Source organism: Tupaia chinensis, unplaced genomic scaffold (genome assembly GCF_000334495.1).
Source record: "Tupaia chinensis unplaced genomic scaffold, TupChi_1.0 Scaffold000215_1, whole genome shotgun sequence".
NCBI classification, from domain to species: domain Eukaryota; kingdom Metazoa; phylum Chordata; class Mammalia; order Scandentia; family Tupaiidae; genus Tupaia; species Tupaia belangeri.
Genome location: NW_006159690.1, coordinates 2,439,252 through 2,457,834, shown reverse-complemented (window position 1 = coordinate 2,457,834; position 18,583 = coordinate 2,439,252). Strand labels below are relative to the sequence as shown.

The window sequence follows — 18,583 nt, the reverse complement described above, 5'->3', positions numbered from 1 at the left end:
TCCAAACATGTATTGTCACTGAAAATTGCAGTTATATTTAAGTTTATTTTTTTAATTACTGACTTGCAATTTAAACTTTATGTTGTGTTAAGCATAAATATTGAATGACCTTGTTATTATGTAATTAAACAAATTTGAAAAAGTTTTCCAGTAATATCAATTTGATGATGGTCAACATTTGTATGATCTTGTAAAATGGGTGCCAGTTATAGAGAAAAAAAATTTTAAAGCACACATATTTAGATTTCTCTACTTTCAAATTCAAGGAGCTAGGAAAAAGTACTTAAATGATCACTACCAGAATATACAAATTATTTTAGAACCCTTCTCTGCAAATCTTCCTTCTAGCATAACTACCAAAATCGAGTCTTGAGGGAACTTTGGTTAACTTTAAATCACACTGTTCATTGTTCGGCTCATTGTTCTTGGAGAAAACCGATTTTATTTTTTTGCCTCTTTTTTTTTTATCGTTAATGTCAAGCAAACATTTATTTCAGGTGCAAAGCCTCAGGATATGTTAGTGAAAACAGTGGCTGGGCTGTTCTCCCGCTTACTGCCCACTAAGTGGGTGGGAAAAGGGTATCGTGACCCTCTTACCCTTCCCACCAGTCTCCCTAACAGCTTTGGCCTTCGGGTCAGCTCAATTTCCCCTCCACTGAGTGGCCATTACTGTGCCTGCTCAATGATAAATGCTTTTTGCGAGAGACTGCATTGCCGGCAGCTAGCGCTAGGGAAGTCTGCCGCGGGGCCCGCCAGCCAAACTAACAGGCCGGCCCGCGCTGGGCCTGTTACCTAGCAACGTGCCTGGCCTCACCAAAATGAATAGACCCACAAACAAAAATGAAAAGGAGATAAAACGAGTCAAAGTACAAGGGGCGTGGAGGTTAATATTCCTCTATGGCATAACTTCGTTTGGGAGAATTGCATTTTAACCTTTTTTTTTTCAAAGCTGAAGGAGCTGACATATATTGGAAATTAAATTAGGCCACATTTGTATTTTTTAAAAATGTTTTCTTTTACATAGAATTTTCTTTCCCACTCCATCCACAATTCTCTAAGTTTCTCTTAAAGTGGAAAGAGAGGCAGCATTCAGGGGACCACAAGATGAATATATAAAATATTTTACTTTTCTATGTCATCTTACTGTGTGGTTTTGGACAGGGAGGTTAGATTTTCTGTTGCTCAATTTTTCTATCAATAAAAGAGGATGGCGGAGATTCTTTATTTATTAAACGCGACGAGAAGGTGAGGCAGAGGGAGGTGAGGGTTTCTGCCAGGAAGAGACTCATTTTCTTTAAACCTGAACACGACCCTTACTCTACAAGCACCTTACTTCCTTACATGTACTAAAAATTGTGCTCAGCTAAATAAATAACTTTAAGCTTTGAGATTCAAGGACTTTAAGCTTTGAGGTTCAGGGTGGCACCTAGATTATATATATGCCACCTATAGCTCACTATAGTTTTTCATTCTTTAAAAGAATTATTAATTTAATTTTATTATTATTATTTTTATTTGCTATAGGACATGTGTATTCACCAGACATGCACACACACACACACACACACACACACACACACACACAGAGAAAGAGGGAAAGTGAGAAAGCAAGCTGCTAGGTTCAGGACTCAAACTACAGCTGACCATATGGGAGTTCAGTGACTTAACCACCAGGCCACCTGCTGGTCCCTATTAGGCCACTTTGATATTGTGTGTATGTGTGTATAATGTTGAGCATCTGCAGTCCACCAGGTACTGTATAAGGCCTTTTTATTTATGTACTACTGTTTATAAGGTAAAAATGAATGGATGAGTCCAGATTTTTGTTTCATAAAGTCATTTGACAATTTTTTTAGTGCCTATCTATCTAAGGATTAGTTATACTTTTTAGCTGGTTGGAAGAAATATAAACAGAAATATAATTGCAGAAATATTTGTGCATTGTTGCTAAATCTTTCAATTCCCCATTGGCATCCTCCCAATCATTGACCTAGCCCGGACCACTGCTCATCTGGGTTACTGATTCACTAGTATCCAACTAATTTCTCAACTTCAAATCTTCAAGCAGTGTGCTCTTTGCCAAAGTTAGCTGCAAAGTTATCTTGCGTTCAGTATTTTAAATCCTCGTTTGGTTCTTTGTTGTCCAAAGTCTTTACCATGGTTCAGAAAGCCTCTCATGGTCCTCATCTCTGAGTTTCCAGATGAACCTGCCTCAGCACACTCTATTCCCTGTGTCTAGAATGTGCATTATGGTTGCACTTCTTCATCTAGAAACTCTTCCTCCTTCCTTAAGATAAGGGTCACATCCATCTTTTCTGCCCTCAGGCAGAACCAGCCCTTCTGTCAGAGGACCAAATGGCCTTTTCTAAACGGGTTATTTTCTCACCTTGAGCAAGTTGTCTATGCTGTCTATCCTCATCTGTAAGATGGTGCTAATCACAGCACCCACTTCATAGTGCTGCTCTGAGGAGTAAGGAGTTGATAACATAAACTCAAAAATGCTTAAAACCAAGCATGCAAGAAATGCTACATTATTGCTCTTACGTAATCTCAGATATAACATATATGCTATATTTGTTCACTTAATTGTCTCCGTCTTCAGAGGATAAAATTCCTCAGAGCAGGGAGCACTCCTTAGTTAGCTTTGCATTTCCTGTGCTGGGCATTCTGCTTGCCATTATATGAAGCACTCAACAACGGTTTGCTCTAATGAGGAATGAATGAATGAAAGAAAGAAATCATGTTCAGTGTTTCTAGGGCCACTGGGTTAATGAGGGATTTTGTTCCCCATATGGTTTTGTATCCTTTCTCTTTAAAACAAACTTTTCACACCTAGTTAACTTTCCTCATAAGGCTTTTGGCTTTAGGATGCTCACTCATATAAGTGTTCCTTTCTCAGTCTTCTACCTGTATCAGAAAACCATCATAAACTTCCTTTTATTACATGGGCTGAACTTGAACACTTGAATTCCAGAGTTGCCCGGGAAACCCCTGTAAAGTGATTGTGCTATTTTTTGTTTCATAGCTGTTAGATTTAGCTTCACTGTAGATTGCCTGTAAACTTTACGGGGTTCCATTTTTAAGCCAGGATTCTGACTTCTCACTTACTTCTCTCTTGTGTTATAAGAAACAGAATCGATATTATATTTTAAAAGAGAAAGAATATGCTTATTTATCTATCTGCTACAAAAACTCACATTGAGCACAAATCATTACTTTTAAAAGCAGTCACAAACTTCTAGCCTGGTCATGAAATAAAAGTGCAGGGCCCAGGGCCCTGCAGACTCTCCATTATATTGATAGGTGTGTAGCATTAAGAAGAGGTCAGGGAAGAGAGAGAAGAACATGGACGTGGGTGTTGTTTCCAAACAAAGATAAATCACTTCCCCGAGGACACCCAAGAGAAGATGAAACTTTTTGGTAAACTTAAAAGCCTGACAAATCTGTTTTTCTTCTTTTTTTACTTTCAAGAGAGGCAGCTCTACCTGCCAAAAGAGCAGGGACTTTGAAGCCAAATGGACCTAGAAACCAGCCTGGCTTTACCGTTTGACAAGATGGGTTCAGCTGGCCAAAGTGCTTCCCTTTCTGACCCTTGGTTTCTTTCTCTGTAAAATGATCATCTTCCTTAGAGAATACATACTGGGATTAATGAGAAATCATGTATAAAATACCATGTAATGCTCAGTCATTATTAGCACCTCTTCAATCTTTTTTCTTTTACTCTTTCTTTTTTCATTTAGTAAAACAAACCTCAGACACGTCATCTTAATCCTGAGGTTTTTCTTTCTGTCACCAGGATACTGGCCTCCAACGATGGAAGTCCACTTTAAGGCTCTGGCCCCAAAATAATCTAATCCTTTTTTTTTTTTTTCTCAGTTCCCTTTGAGATGCTCAGGAATATTAGAAAGACTAAGGGACTATATTAAATGGAGGAGAAATGCAAAGGATATCAGAGATAAGTAATGAGAGGCTCATAAAGCAGTTATATTATGTGGTACTTGAATCCTGGCTGTGTGATTCTTGAGCCGCATCTTTTCTTCATTTTGTTTTGCTGTAGTACATGTGCCAGAGAGAGATGGGGTGGGGGGGTTGCCATGCCGCAGTGCCTTCTCCTCCCTTCTCCTCTTGGGATTTGGGGCATGCATGTACACATGCCAGCCGTGATTTTTCAAGCTACAAGGTTCAAGACTGGAACTGTGCAGTCACTCATGTGGGATCAGGTGCCTTAACCTCCATACCACCTGCTGGCCCGAGCCTGTGATTGTAACCACTACTCTGAGCACAAAGACAGGATTATTTGGGGACAGCAACATGGTACTAGAAAGGACACTAGCTTTGCCTCCAGACTGCTGGAATGTGAATTTCCCATTCAACCACAGCAGGTAGCGAAGCTTTCTGTGACCTAACTGCCTATATGCTGGTGTAGCAGTGACCAAGGTGGGCATGTCCTCATCTTCATGGAGCTCATGGTCCATATAATGTCCCCAACTGCCAATGTCTTCATCCATAAGGTTGCCACACTTCTCTCTTTTATGGGAAAACTGAAATACCCTGAAGAGGCTAGTAAGCATGTCCTTTGTATATTAAGGACTTTGTTTACATTATCTTATTTCATGCCCCCCAATATTTTATTATACAAATAAGAAACTGAAGCCATTTGGTCTAGTCAGCTGGGGCAGACTCTGAACTAGATCTGTCGGCTGCCAACACCCATGTTCCCAATATCATGCTTAGGAGTGAGAAGCAGCTGGCAGAACACCAGGTGTAAACTGCAGACACTGCTCCATCAATTGCAGTCTTCCTCTCTTCCTCCTACCTGCCTTCCTGTCCTCACTTTTTTTTTTTTAGACAGAGAAATTTTTACTATAGGATGTGTACACTAGCTAGAGAGATAGACAGAGAGACAGGAAGTGAGAAATCATCCCCTGTGGGGGATGGCCATGCCCTAATCCCTTCTCCTCCATTCTCCTCTCTGGATTTTGGGCATATATGCACACGCGCCCAATGTGAGTTTTAAACCGCCAGGTCTGGGACTTGAACTGCACTTGACAATGTTGAGAATCCAGCAACGTAACCACTACACCATCTGTTGATCTCCCACCCTCTCTCTTAGGTGTCCAGGTAGTGAGATCATGGAAACAAGAGAGAGTTGGAAAGTGGAGAAGAATGACAGACGCAGTGCACTTCTCACTTTTTCCTAGGGTGGTCCCACAGCCAGTGACCTATATTCGAGTGTCTCTCAAATTAGTTTGAGTTTCCTAACCTTCAGTAGTTGGGAAGATCCTGTAATTATATTCGTGAGTTTTGCGTGGTTTTAATCTCTCTTCTTTCTCAGTTTACACTCTTTAATTTGTTTCCTTGTGTCTCACATGCTCCCTCTCCTGTGCCCACACCCAGGCCCAGGATAATGAATGGACTCATACTAATTACAAGGTCGTGATTCCATCAAGGGCTTGGAGGCTGCTGTTGTTTCCATCAGCGACTTGCACTAAGCTCCAGGGGCTTATAACTCATCAGTGTCTTGATGGAAATTTGGCCTGGCAATCAAGATCTAATTGTTCTGGATGCTGTACACATGTTGCTCTAGAGAAAAACAACTTCAGAATCTCTCGCTCTCTTGTAGTGATCACTGCTGATATGTCTCCGAGGTCTGCAATTACTATCTACAGGTAAGTTTGAAAAATGTCTTAGCAGCTTGGAATGAGAATAACTTACATGCAGGATGGATCTTGAAGAGGAAGCTCTTTGTGCCAAGAAATTATCTTTCATTGACCCTAATTGACTATTTCACAAGATTTATGGCAATGGAATCAGTTACCACAGGAAGTACAGGCCTGGAGAGTCTAGGACTTGGAAACTATACACACTGTATTTATTGGCAGGGATGTGGATACCAACACTTAATGAGCATCGCAGTTATAGAGCCAGTATTTAATCCTCATAACAACAACCCTGTAGTTAACTATTATTAGTCCCATTTTACAGATGAGAGAAATGAAGCCCAGAAGGAATAAGTAACTTGCCTAAGACCATAGGGCCAGGAGGTGGAACTCAGGCTCAGATCTGGGGCTCCACAGCCATTGCTATTCCACCACGCTGTACCTAGAGAGGAAAAAGCTACAACAGCGGGTCTAGATGAGCCATCCACACTGCAGTGAAAGGAAAGGTTCAGGGAGTGCAAACAGAATTGCTGCAGAGGAGGCTGATGGGAGATAAGCAGCGGCCAGGAGTGCTGGGCAGCTTCATTTGTCACCTCAGGGCAGTGGTGGAGAGAGAAGTCCATGTCATGGTAGTGGAAAGTTCTGACCAGAGCAAGGCAGGGCATTGAGGGCCTCAGCAGGTAACGGAGAGCAACACTGGAATTCCAATTGTGCTCAGAGTGCCAAGAGGTTCCCACTTGGTCAGTCCAGTTTTCCGAGAAGAGTGCCAGGGCCTAGAACGCACTCAAAGACATTTAAGACCCATGGTTTCTGCCCTCATGAATCCATGTGTGACTGGGAGAAAGTACATGTGTACTCTGTACCGTAAAGGATGACAATGTATTGATAACACCACGTGGAAGAAGTGTCAGAGTAGTAAAGACTTCACATGGGGTGTGTGCTCTCTCCCCCCCAAGTCAGTTTCTCTCGGGAGAGAGAGCAGCACCTTAACAGTGCTAAGAAGTCCTTCATGACTGTTTTCTTGTCCTTCTCTATGGCCCCTCCCACTATCCCCTTCCTCTCAGCACCACAGCCACTGTGAGCGCCTGTGTCTCTGTCATGCCCTGTCACTCCTCCAGAACTTGGTGCATGCTAATCCCCCACTGCGATACCCTTCGCCTGACTACAACCAGTCTCCGAGGTCATCGCAGCATTCTCATTCCAGGAAGACTCCTCTGACCTCTGAGGGGTCTTTGGCCATTACAGCAGTCTGTGCTCCCCAGATACAATATAGACCCTCCAAGAGCTGGGACCATATTTATTTTGTTCACTGTTGTATGACCACACCTGGAATTGTGACAGGAAAAGAGTTGGCACTAAAAAATATTTGTTGACCGAGTAGATCATTCATTGGTCACTCAGCATCTAGTAGATTGCTGGGAACTTCTTAAAGATCTAGTTGTTATTTGAAGAGCTTAATATATATTAATGAATTAAATCCTCATGACAGTCCCGTGAGGTGGGAACTGGAGGTGCAACAGCTAGGCCATCTGGCACCAGAGTCTGTACTCTTACCCACTACACCATACTGCTCTAAGGACAGTCACAGAAAGGAATGCATTGGCCACATGGGAATTACTGTGCCATTTTTCTGGAGTCTTGGAGGTATAGAGTGTATAGAGTGATATTGTGTTGGTTTAAGTCCTGAATGGGGCTGCTCACATACACTTTGCTATAAGATGTTCTGATTCAGGTGAAGTCCCAAACTGTCATCGCCGTCCCTATTAACAGAAAGGGTAACCAGAAAAGACTTCCAAAAACATGAGGGAGGGCCGAAGAGGTTGGTCATCCTCTATCTGGAAGGTCAAATGAAGAGTCCTCATCTGACTGTGTATAAGGTCACAAATGAGTTGAATGCCTTGAAATGTCATTCATAAGCAGCATCTGCTATAATTCACACCTTTTCAGAACGTGATAGCATATTAGCAAGCATGGTAACTGAGGCCCCAACACCTGCAGATGAGAAAACACAGATGGAATCAATCCACTAACAGATTTGGTTACATGTCAACTGGTCAAAGGAGAGAGGAGGGGTTAAAATAACATTCCACTCGTCACAGTAATTCTGTTCATGACTGCTGCAGAAATGAACACCCCACAAATATCCTCAAACTGTCTCTAGACCCACTACTTCATTGCTTGCTTTGACACTATGTCAATAACACGAGGTTCACCCACGGAGACCATATTCACTTATATTCCTTCACAAAGTGTGTTACTCAGCCATTCTGTTATAGTGAATCACCAAAGTCTACCAAGCTGCCATTGGGTGCCAGCATATGCTGGTTGACACCCCAATGATGGCACTTTACAGCAAGCACCTGTGACTCTCCCTGAGAGCTTTTCCAGGTCACAGAAGCATGGTTGGCCAGTAGGGACAGCAAACGAAAATGCCAGAGGATTCCTGCCCCTGGAAGTAGCCTTCAACAACAGATGAGCAGTTGTTGGATAAATACCCCAGCTCCCTCAACCCGCAGTGGGACATTGCTGAGGCTTGTTCCACATGGTTTCACAGAGTTCTCCAGAGGAAACTTGATACTTGCTTGATGATTCTCCAAGTCTTGTTTCCTTCCTCATTCCCTCCTTCATGTTTCCTAGGATCATCTTCCAATTAAACTGTTTGGCCTTGAATGCTGGTCCAAGGGTCTGCTTCCAGGGAAACCCAAGGTAAGACTGATAAATCTTGGGCATATTGAGACAATAACAACAGTCTCTGCTTTTGAGATATTCACAGTCTAGAAGGTGAGAAAAGCAAAGCAAATTGATGAATATAAATGCACAAAAAATGCTATACTAAAGGCATGCCTAGAGAATTATGGAGTATAGGAAAGAATCACCAGAGACTCATGGTGGGTAGGTGGTGGATGGTGTGGAGCAGTCACAGGGAGCTTGTGGGAAAAGGCAAGATGTGTTCATTGCTTGCTTTATGATAAGTATTATGCTATAAAATAGTTTAATATTTGTAGATTGATCTATCAAACAACTCCTATACCTGTGCAGTTACAGGAACACAACAAGGGGCCAGCAAGTGGTGTGGTAGTTAAGATGCTGGACTCCCACATGGTTGAATGTGGTTCAAATCTCATACCCAGAAGCTTGAAGCTCACACCATATGCCTATGCATGTGTGCCCAAAATTCCAGGAAGAGAATGGAAGAGAAGGGATTATGGCATGGCCATTCCCTCTAGCAGGAGGAATGACTTCTCACTTTCCCACTCTCTGTCTCTCTCCAGCAAGTACATGTGCCCTATGGCAATAAACCTAAACAGAGAAAAGAAACACTACAAAATAACATTTGATTGAGTCAATACTTTATATCTCTAATGGTTTGTATTCTGAGAAAATACCCCTACGATAGACATATGTTGAGGTATGTTATTCCTGAGACCTGGGTTTCTGTGCAAGCATCCTCTCACCCAGTCTGGACCTGCAGTCAAGTAGCGAAAGTACATTCATTCTCCGAGAGCCTGTTGTACGTGTATCTTTCCCAGCTCACTGCCGGTATTTGTTTACGTGTGGCTCCTCAATCCTCATCACATCCTCTGTTATGCTCCCTACTGGTTTTCTTTATCTGAATAAAAACAGTTCATTATTATACACTTCTTTAGCTTCCTGCTTTTAGATCTCTCACTAGACTCTAAGCTCCATGAGGGTGCAGGGAGTTTTCTGTTTCGTTCACCATTGCATTACCCTGTACAACAGCACCAGGCATGTAATGGGTGTCAGTAAGTGTGTTGAAGAAATGGATTGCAGAATGGCTAAAAGACCATGAACTCCTTGTAGAAAATGGCAAGGCTGGGCCAACCCTGTAGCCTAATAGTTAAGGGAGCCAGAGCCCACGTGACTGACTGTACTTCAAATTCTGGCCCCAGTAGCTTGCCAAACATGCTGGGTACATGTCCAAAATCCCAACAGGATGGAGAAGTGGAGACTGGATTGCAGTGCAATCACACCCCATTAGGGAATGCTTTCTTGTCTCTTTCTCTTTCTGTCTTTCTGAACCCCTTTGGCATACACAAGCCCCCTCTGGCAATTAAAAATTTTTTAAAAAAAGGAAGAAAAGACCTACCGATCACTGTACATGGTTCCCAGCACATGGCCTGGTAAGGGATGTCTGCCAAGTGCCAGGCCATGTAGTGTGAACCAGCAGATGATGTAATGGTTATGTCACTGCGCTCCCACGTGGTTGACTGCAGTTTGAGTCCCAGGGAAGCAGACCTCCATTTTGAACTCCTTTCTATTGGAAACTTGCTTTCTCCTTTTGCCTAGAGTAAACAGAGTAATTAACACTCCTACTGCCTTTACTAAATAACCTGAAACTCTCTACCCTATCAGTTGCCAGACCCCTTGCCTTGAGTCATGAAGACCATTACGATTCCATTGTGTTAAAAAAAAAAAAAAAAAAAGATTCCATTGTGTTTAGGTAGGAATGGAACATACCCTTAGGAATGATTAATCTGCTTGTTTTACTTCTGTAATTCGCTTTTACTTTCACATTGTCAAACCCTACTCCCTGCCCTTTCAAGTCCACCACTCTTTGTTCTTGTGATTACCCGTCAACCCTGACAAGAGTGTAATTTTTGCCTTTATAAGCACCCCTCACCTTGCACTCAGGGCTGTGTGGTTTTGAGATACATGAGTCCCCCCACATGCCGCCAGTTTAATCAATAAACTCCAATAAATTTGGCTATGTCTGGATATCCTCTTATTTCTCACTGATTAGACTATAACACAAGACCTAAGGGCAATGAAACTAACAACCAAGTATGCATGCCCAAAATCCTGAGAGGAGAATGGAAGAGAAGGAATTGCAGTGAGGCCGTCCCCCCAGGGGGTAATTTCTTGTCTTTCTGTTTCTCCGTTTCTCTGGTGAGCACACACCCTCTATAGCAAAAGTCTCTCTTAAAAGAAAAAAAAAATGTATATTAAATAATTTTTTTAAAGCCCAGTGCTCAGGAATATTCCATGTTAGTGACAGAAGGAAATTAAGGCAGAATGCTGAATGCCCTTTCCATTTGTCTTCTTTTCTTGGTTGCCACTTTTCTACAAATAGAAAATCATTTCCTTAATCACAAGTGGTCATCACCGAGCTTCTGTGTCAATCACACTTCCTACTTCTTCAGCTGTTTGGGCAGAGCCCAGAAGCTCTTTCGGTCACATCGCAGAGCCTCACAAGAGGGTTGGGACTAGAAGCCAAGTTGGTTTGGAGTAAAGCAGCCACTGCCAGTGTAATTACCCAAATGAGAGCCCGGCCAAACTGCTCAGGGTTAGCCTCTTATTCATCTCAGAACCCCGGCTTTGACAGGTAATCGGGTTACTTTCAAAAAGGAGATAATCTTTCTCCAGTGAGTTGTTGAATATCCAAAAAAGAAGCCATAGGAGAAAGCTAGTTCCCAGAACTCTTAGAAGCAGCAACTCCCTGCGTCCACATCAGTTTTAACTTAGGCCCTTTCTTGGCAGGCGTCTCATAAAAGTAGAACCTTTCTGAGACATTTTGATCTCTCTTTAAGAAGTTTTGTGCTCCTGGAGGATCACAAACCTTGGGTACCAGCTGGAAGACCATTTGCTCCAAACCCCTATCTCCCAGTTGATCCTTAAGTAAACTCTCTAAGAATAGTCATGGCTTTTGTGATAAGGACTTTTAACATTTGGTTTTAAGTCTATACTGAGGGTGAAATAATTATGATGATATTAGCCCTAATAGTAATTACTGTCTATTGAGCTATCTGTGCATTATCTCATTTAATTCACAAAGCATCCCCACAGCTAGGTACTATTATTATTTGCATTTTACAAGTGAAGTAATTGAGACGTAAAGGGATTAAGTAACTTATTCAAGGCCATATGGCTTGTAAGTAGTGCAGCCAGGATTGAAAGCCAGACACTCAATTCCAGAACCCTCTGCTCTTAGCTCATGAATAGGATATGAAAAGCCTTTCTCCTCTGGGAGATTAGAAAGCCATACCACTTTGCAATTTGAGTCTCTAAAGGACATAGCTTCACACAGGAGCCTCTTTGCAAACAGATTTTACATGAAGGATGAAGGATGTAACGCTAAAAAGAGATACGAGGAAGTAAATTCTAACTGCTTATGGCTTATAAGGAGAGCTAGTCATGTATTTTCTTTTTTAAAAAATAATTATTTCATTTTATTTATTATTATTATTTTAATTTGCTATAGGGAATGCATGCTCAGCAGAGAGAGATGGAGAGAGAGAAAGAGAAAAAGTGAGAGAGCAAACCACCAGGCCTGGGACTTGATCCACAGCCAACCATGTAGGAGTCCAGCATCCCAACCACCATACCAACTGTTGCCCCCATTCATGTATTTTCTAACCTGTTGCTAGATAAATGAAACACCAAGACAGAGCAGAAACTGGAAGTCCAGTCCCTTAACCCCCTTATGACAGGTCCCTCTTGGGCTTTGAATGACGAAACCAATATTCCAAAATGTCTCCCAAGATCAGAATGTGAGTAACCTCTTGTTTTTTCTTTATATTAATCACGTTAGGCTATATCGTGCTGCAGTAACAATGAGCTTTACATCTCAGTCACTTAAAACACTAAGGATTCATTAGTGTTGCAAATTCATGCTGCCTGTTTTTCATAGGTCTACTAGTTTTTGTCTCAAAGGAGATGTGGACTAATGGTACCTTCCTTGTCTGGAATGCTGATAGTCCATCTGAATAGGAAAGGGACCTGGCAAACCACTCACTAGTTTTGTTTTTTTTTTAAGACATTTTTGCTCTAGGGCAGGGGCACTCTCCAGAGAGGGAGACAGAGACTGTGAGAAGGAAAGTGAGAAATCACCTCCCAGAGTAGCTCATCATGCTGCACTCCCTTCTCCTCCCTTCTCCTCCTGGGATCTTGGGCACGCATGCACACGCACCCAGCATGATTTTCAAGAGGCCAGGTCTGGGTGGGTTGCATGATTTTCAAGCCTTCAGGTCTGGGACTTGAACTGTGATTGGCCATGTGGAAGTCTAGTGACATAACCACTACACCATCTGCTGGCCCAGACCACTCACTAGTTCTTAAAGGTTCCTGCCTGCAAATGACACATCACTTTTGTATGCAATTCATTCTTTAAAGCAAATCACATAGACCCTACTAACTCTAAGTACATGAAAATTTTGCTGAGAATGAGAAAAAGTTGAAATATTGGCTCCATAGGGTGGTGGTTAAAGAAATCAGATCTAACCTGGCTGATCATGGTTCAAGTCCTGGCGTGGAGGCATGAAAAACAAACTGGGAGCATATGCCCCAAATCCTGACGGGATAGAGAGATATAGGGAAAAGGATCGCAGTGTGACTACACCTCACTTGGGGGGGGTGCGTTCTCTCTCTTTTTCTCTGTTGAACACATACATCCTCTCACAATTAAAAAAATGTTTAAACAAAATATTGGTACGTAGCATTAATGGCTCCCATATCAAATCTTTCAATCGTACTCAATATGCTTAACTAAGAGCAGATTCATTTGATATCATAAATCATGATTATTTCAAGCAGTCGATCACTTAATCTACCAGATATTTACTTTGGCCATTGACTCTCCATGAATGGGTCTCTTTTACATAACCGTGAGCTTTGAGGGCTGTGAGTGGTCTTATTTATTTTTGATTACTTCGTGCCTGGTACAGTGTTAGGAGCATATATATTGGTCTACTTGGGCCGCTGTAATAAAATACCATAGACTGAGTGGTGCCTTACACAGTACCATAGACTGTGAGAAATTCGTTTTCTCACAGTTCTAGCAGCCAGAAGTCCAAGACGAAAGCGCCATCTTGGTCAGCTTCTGGTAAGAGTTCTCTTCCTGGCTTGCAGATGGCCACCTTCTCACCTTATCCTCACATGGCTTTTTCTCAGTGTGTGTGAGAAAGAACTTCCTCTTGTTTTCTGGTGTCTCTCTCTCTCTTTAAAGTTTATACATTTATTTTTTCCATGAAAGAGAGAGAGAGGGAAAAAGAGAGGCACACGAACAACCTCTAGGTTCCTCGTGCCATGATACACCCTCAGCTTCAGCACGCCTATATTTTGGCCACAAGGACCTGCATACACACGCAGCACACACAGGTAGGCCTCAGGCTGCAAACCTGGGACCTTCCCATAGGGGTTCAGCCCTGTTACTGCTTCAACACCATCTGGCCCTGGTCTTTCTTCTTAAAAGGACACCAATCTTAACAGATCAAGGTCACCCCTTATGACCTATTTAACCTAATTATTTTCTTACTCTAAATACTGCCACATAGTTAAGGGCTTTAACATATGAATTGGAGGAGAGGGGAGCGATGCAAACATTCAGTCCATAAAGGCATGGCAGGCTTCCCTGATTTATGTGGGGGTGAATGAGTGGTTTCAATTAACCAAGTCTTCCTTTAGCATCTAGTTCCTAGCATTCACACTTTTTTTCATCTTCCTGCCCTCATGGGTGAAGCTTTAGCATTCTTTCTCTGGTCATCTGAGGCCCAGTTTTCTTCTCTTTTTTTGTTTAAACAATTAATTAATTTTATCCATCATTATTTTTTTTTAATTTGATCAGAGAAAGACAGAGAGAGAGAGAGAGAGAGAAAGTGAGAAAGCAAGTCACCAAGTCTAGGACTCGATTCATGGTCTGCCATGTGGGAGTCCAGTGCTTTAACCACCACACCACCTGCCAGCCCCATCCAGTCATCTATTGAGACCCAGTGAGCACAATGCTGCCTTGAGGAAATCTTTTCTCTTCCACATGTTCTCCTGGGTCTTCCCAAACCTAGACTGGTTGCTTCCTCTTCTCTTCTTCTGGAACACCTGATACCTTCCTAGGCTAGTATACTCATCATACTTAATTATATTTTTTACACCCAAGACCACAGTGGTCTGTGAACTCCTACAGAGCAAGGACTGGTACATATGAGGTGACTGGCACCAGCCATAGGTCCTGACTCATGTAGGTGCTTAAAATGTTTTGGTCAAATAAATGAACAGATTAATAGGTCTCTGGGGTTACATCCCATGTTGATATGCTTGTCTTTGGTGTCTGTGCATGTATGTGTGCACCCATATATATGTGTTGTGTATGTGTGTGCATGGATGGACATGAGAGAAAAACAGAAAGTACCCGCTCAATGGGGTCTGGTCATGCTGCAAAAAATTTTTATCCAAGTCTCTATCCTGTCAGGATCCTGGACACACATATGTTGCACATGTTTCTCAAGTTGCTGGAGCCAGACTAGAATCCTTGTCAGCCACGTGGAATCCGGCCTCCTCTGTGCAGGAGGTTAACTCTTGTGCTGCAGGGTCAACTCTGCCTCTCTCTTCCACATGCAGTTTACTCAAAAGATGGGCTATTAGCAACAGCAGGAGAATTAGAACACTCACGCTTATCATTAAAGTACATCCAAACTCGGGCCCAGCAGGTGGCGTGGCTGACTGTGGTTTGAGTCCCAGACTTAGTGGCTTAAAAATCATGTGGGGTGCATGTGCATGTGTTCCCAAAATCCCAGGAGGAGAGTGGAGGAGAAGGGATTGCAGCATGGCCATCCCTCCCTGGGGGGTGATTTCTCACTTACCCTCTCACTGTCTCTTGTCTTTCTCTTTGCTGAGCACCCACTCCCTATGGCAAAAACTAAAACAAACAAACGAAAAGATTTGTTGAATGACTGAATTAATCCACCAAGACCCTACTAATACATATCTCAGAGTATCTTTTTTTTTAAAGAATTATTTTTTTAAATTGTTTAATTTTATTTATTCATTCATTCATTTTAATTTGACCAGAGAGAGAGACAGAGAGAGAGGGAGAGAAAGTGGGAAAGCAAGCCACCAGGTCCAGGACTTGAACTGTGGTAGGCCATGTGGGGGTGTCTAGCGCCTTACCCCCCACGCCACCTGCTGGTCGCTCAGAGCATCTTTTTAAGAAACTTGGGGTTGGCAGTGACACAATAATACATCTAGACTCACATTGGAAAGGCCCTAGGTTTGCGTCCAGGGACCTTCCTGAGCATGATGGTATGTGCGCCCATGCCTATTATCCCAAAAGACTGAACTGAGGGTGAACTGCAGCATGAATACCCTTTGGGGGTCTCTTTTACTCTCTTGGGAAAAAAATAAAGTTTAGGACTTCAAAGAGAAGAAGATCATAGAAGACATAGAAGATATTCATGTCACAGATGCTTGGCCCTATTCCAAACAGCCAAAATCCTTTGAGAGGATTTGGCTATTTCTCCAGCTTATGAAAACCTCTGAGAATGGAGAGCCCATGAAATTCCAGCCTGCGGTTGCACCCTTGGCATGAACACAGGATTTGGGGTGAGAGTAACCTGAGTTTGAATTTCTCTGAGCTGTGTGATTCTGAGTAGGGACACTTCAACTCTATGAGCCTCAGCTTCATCATTTTCAAAATTTTCTATTGTAGGAATCAAAGAGGATGATGTAAATGCAGACAGTCGTAGGAATCAAAGAGGATGATGTAAATGCAGACTAAATACTCAGGAAAAAAATTTTATAAGTTAATTGCTTTACCTTTTGGTAAAACTGATATCAAATATTTATTCCCTCATTCAGTTTTTTTTTCCCCCTCATTCAGTTTTGAATTCAATAACTAGGTTTTGAGGGTTTTTTTCTATGCCAGGAAAATATATTCTAGGGGAAATAGTTGTTTATTAAAATAGCAGAGAGGCCCAGCTGGATGGCGTAGTCGGCAGCAGACTGAATGACAGTGCTAGAGGCCACATGGTCAACGATGGGTTTCGATCCCCAGGACAGCTTGAAACCCTGTGTGTATGCGTGTAGGGCTGGGGAAAGGGATCGTGACATGACAAAGTCCTGTTGGCGGTGCTTCTCTCTCTCTCTCTTGCTCCCATGCACGCACATGTGCTATCGTGAATAAAATAAACTTAAAAATAAATAAATAAATAAACAAATAAGTAAATAAATATTAAAATATAGCACATACTTTATATATAGCAGTCTAGCATCTCACAAAATCCAGGAAGTACTTTCCACCATCTCGCCCAAGCCCTTCCGAATGCAATGAAAACTCCTTCATTCTTGGCTACGTGTAAATGTTCTCCCACTCCTGGCCTTCGCTCCCCAGTCTGTGATTCCTCTCCCTCCCCCATCTCCATCTTCTCACTTCTTCTCGTTCATTCCATTTTACTGAGAACCTACAATAAGCCAGCACTAGACGAGGTCCTAGGAACACACAGGGAAATAAAATGCTGTGCCCCAAGGAGTGTACAGACTAGGGAGAGTGGGACCACTACGGTATAGTATAATGCACGTCACAAAGAGGGCAGGTAGAGGCTGTAATGCGGACGCAGAAGTGTCATGCGGTGTTAAACAGGTCTTCTCTGAGGAGATGTGTCTAAATAATGAGTCTTGAAGGATGAGTATCAGTTTGACAGGTAAAGAAAAGTGATCTGGGTAGAGAGAAGGGCAAGATGAAGACCCAAAGATGTCAAGTATGTTCTTTTCGGTGGACTCCTATGAGATCTCTGAGATTTGACTATTTTTTGGACCTACAAAAATAGCAATTTTTAATATGATGTGTCCTAATACATCAGTACAGCTAAAGTACACAGCCCGTGTGGTATGCACCTGTTGGTGAATGGGTGTTAAGGGCAGGAAGGCAGGAAACAAACAAGGCCAGAGAGGGGTCAGAGGTGCACTCAAGAAGCATCCTTGCATTTATCCTGAAGGCTGTGGGGGCCTCTGAAGGCTTCTGGGCTGGGGAGTGACTTGTCATTTTGGGTAGACGACTCATGAGTAGAACATCTTCATGCTTCATCACCTTGCCGAGCTTCAGAAGAGTTCTAGTTCCTGGAGATTGCCACTATGACCTCTGTCTTTGTCCTCATTGGGCCTTCCTATCTCTGACGCCTGTCCCACCACCCCTCTGACTCAGGGGAGAAGCCTCTTTGGCCATTGTAGAAAAGAGACTCTGCATGCAACCATTGAAGTGTCTGAATTATCCATATAAACGGAACATCTCTACTAACCGAGGGCCTAAAGGAAATTCTAATTTGGAATCCCCAAGCAGAGGAAATAAACAAATCTTGGAATTTTAGCTGGTATCTGAGTTGATGTCATTTTTGCCAAAAAGATTGGTGACAATGGTGGCAAAACCTATGGGCATTGCAGAAGGCAGAAGGCAGTGGTGGGGATGAGTTTTGCTCTCTACCATATCCAACGCTAGTGTCCCCTCTACCATCAGCTCTGCTCGCAGTCCTACATTAGCAACTCCTTCGTGCCACCCTGGGCACGCGTACCGGGCTGTCTGGTACTCCACGATGTGATTTCTACCTGAATGCATACCCTAGCTAACGTCCAGCTCTGTGAGGCCCAGGCCTACATCCCTGGGAGAGGAGGCTCATGTTCATTGTCAAAGGAATGCAGGGACGCGGCAGAAATGGTGTGGCCTCGCCTCTGTCCAGGTGTGCAGAAGGAGGGACAGAGCAGCTCCCTATAATAGTAGAGACTCAGAGGCTACTGGTGGTGTGGACGGAACCTGGGGGGTTCGGTAGAGATCAACAGCCTGTGTGCAGGTACAGGGTTTTACGTGGGAAGCAGCAGCAGGGGCAGCCATGGCCGCGGCTTTCCCTGTCTCTGCAAAGCCTCCTAATTACCTCGCCGGCATCGGCAGGCCCTTGGCAGAGGTCTGCGTGGTCCTGGCGGCCGCAGTGTGGAGGGTGAACCCCATGGCCTCTTCAGTCTATTTAGCAGGCTCTGAGATGTGTAAGTACATTATCTGCAAGGCTGGTAAAGAGCGCTTGGGGAGGATTTGTGGGTCTGTGGGAAGGACAAAGAAAAATGTTTTCTAATAAATTATTCACCATCTCACAATCCCTTTTGGGCAGATTGTTGCTCCGTTTGCCCCGCGCTGCTCGGCGCCTCTTCCCTCG

At 43.0% G+C, this 18,583-nt stretch overlaps 1 long non-coding RNA gene across 2 annotated transcripts in view; it reads left to right on the top strand.

Annotated features, from left to right (window-relative positions):
• LOC102500810 (uncharacterized) overlaps positions 1-18,583 on the top strand; it is a 44,281-nt gene that overhangs the window by 5,788 nt on the left and 19,910 nt on the right. Inside the window, exons 2-3 of one of the 2 annotated variants that reach the window (XR_334403.1) lie at positions 5,624-5,669; positions 8,298-8,366. This is a non-coding gene — a long non-coding RNA (uncharacterized LOC102500810). Of the gene's footprint in view, positions 1-5,465; positions 5,670-8,297; positions 8,367-18,583 lie in introns of those variants that run through there. The other variant, XR_334402.1, reaches the window with a different exon arrangement.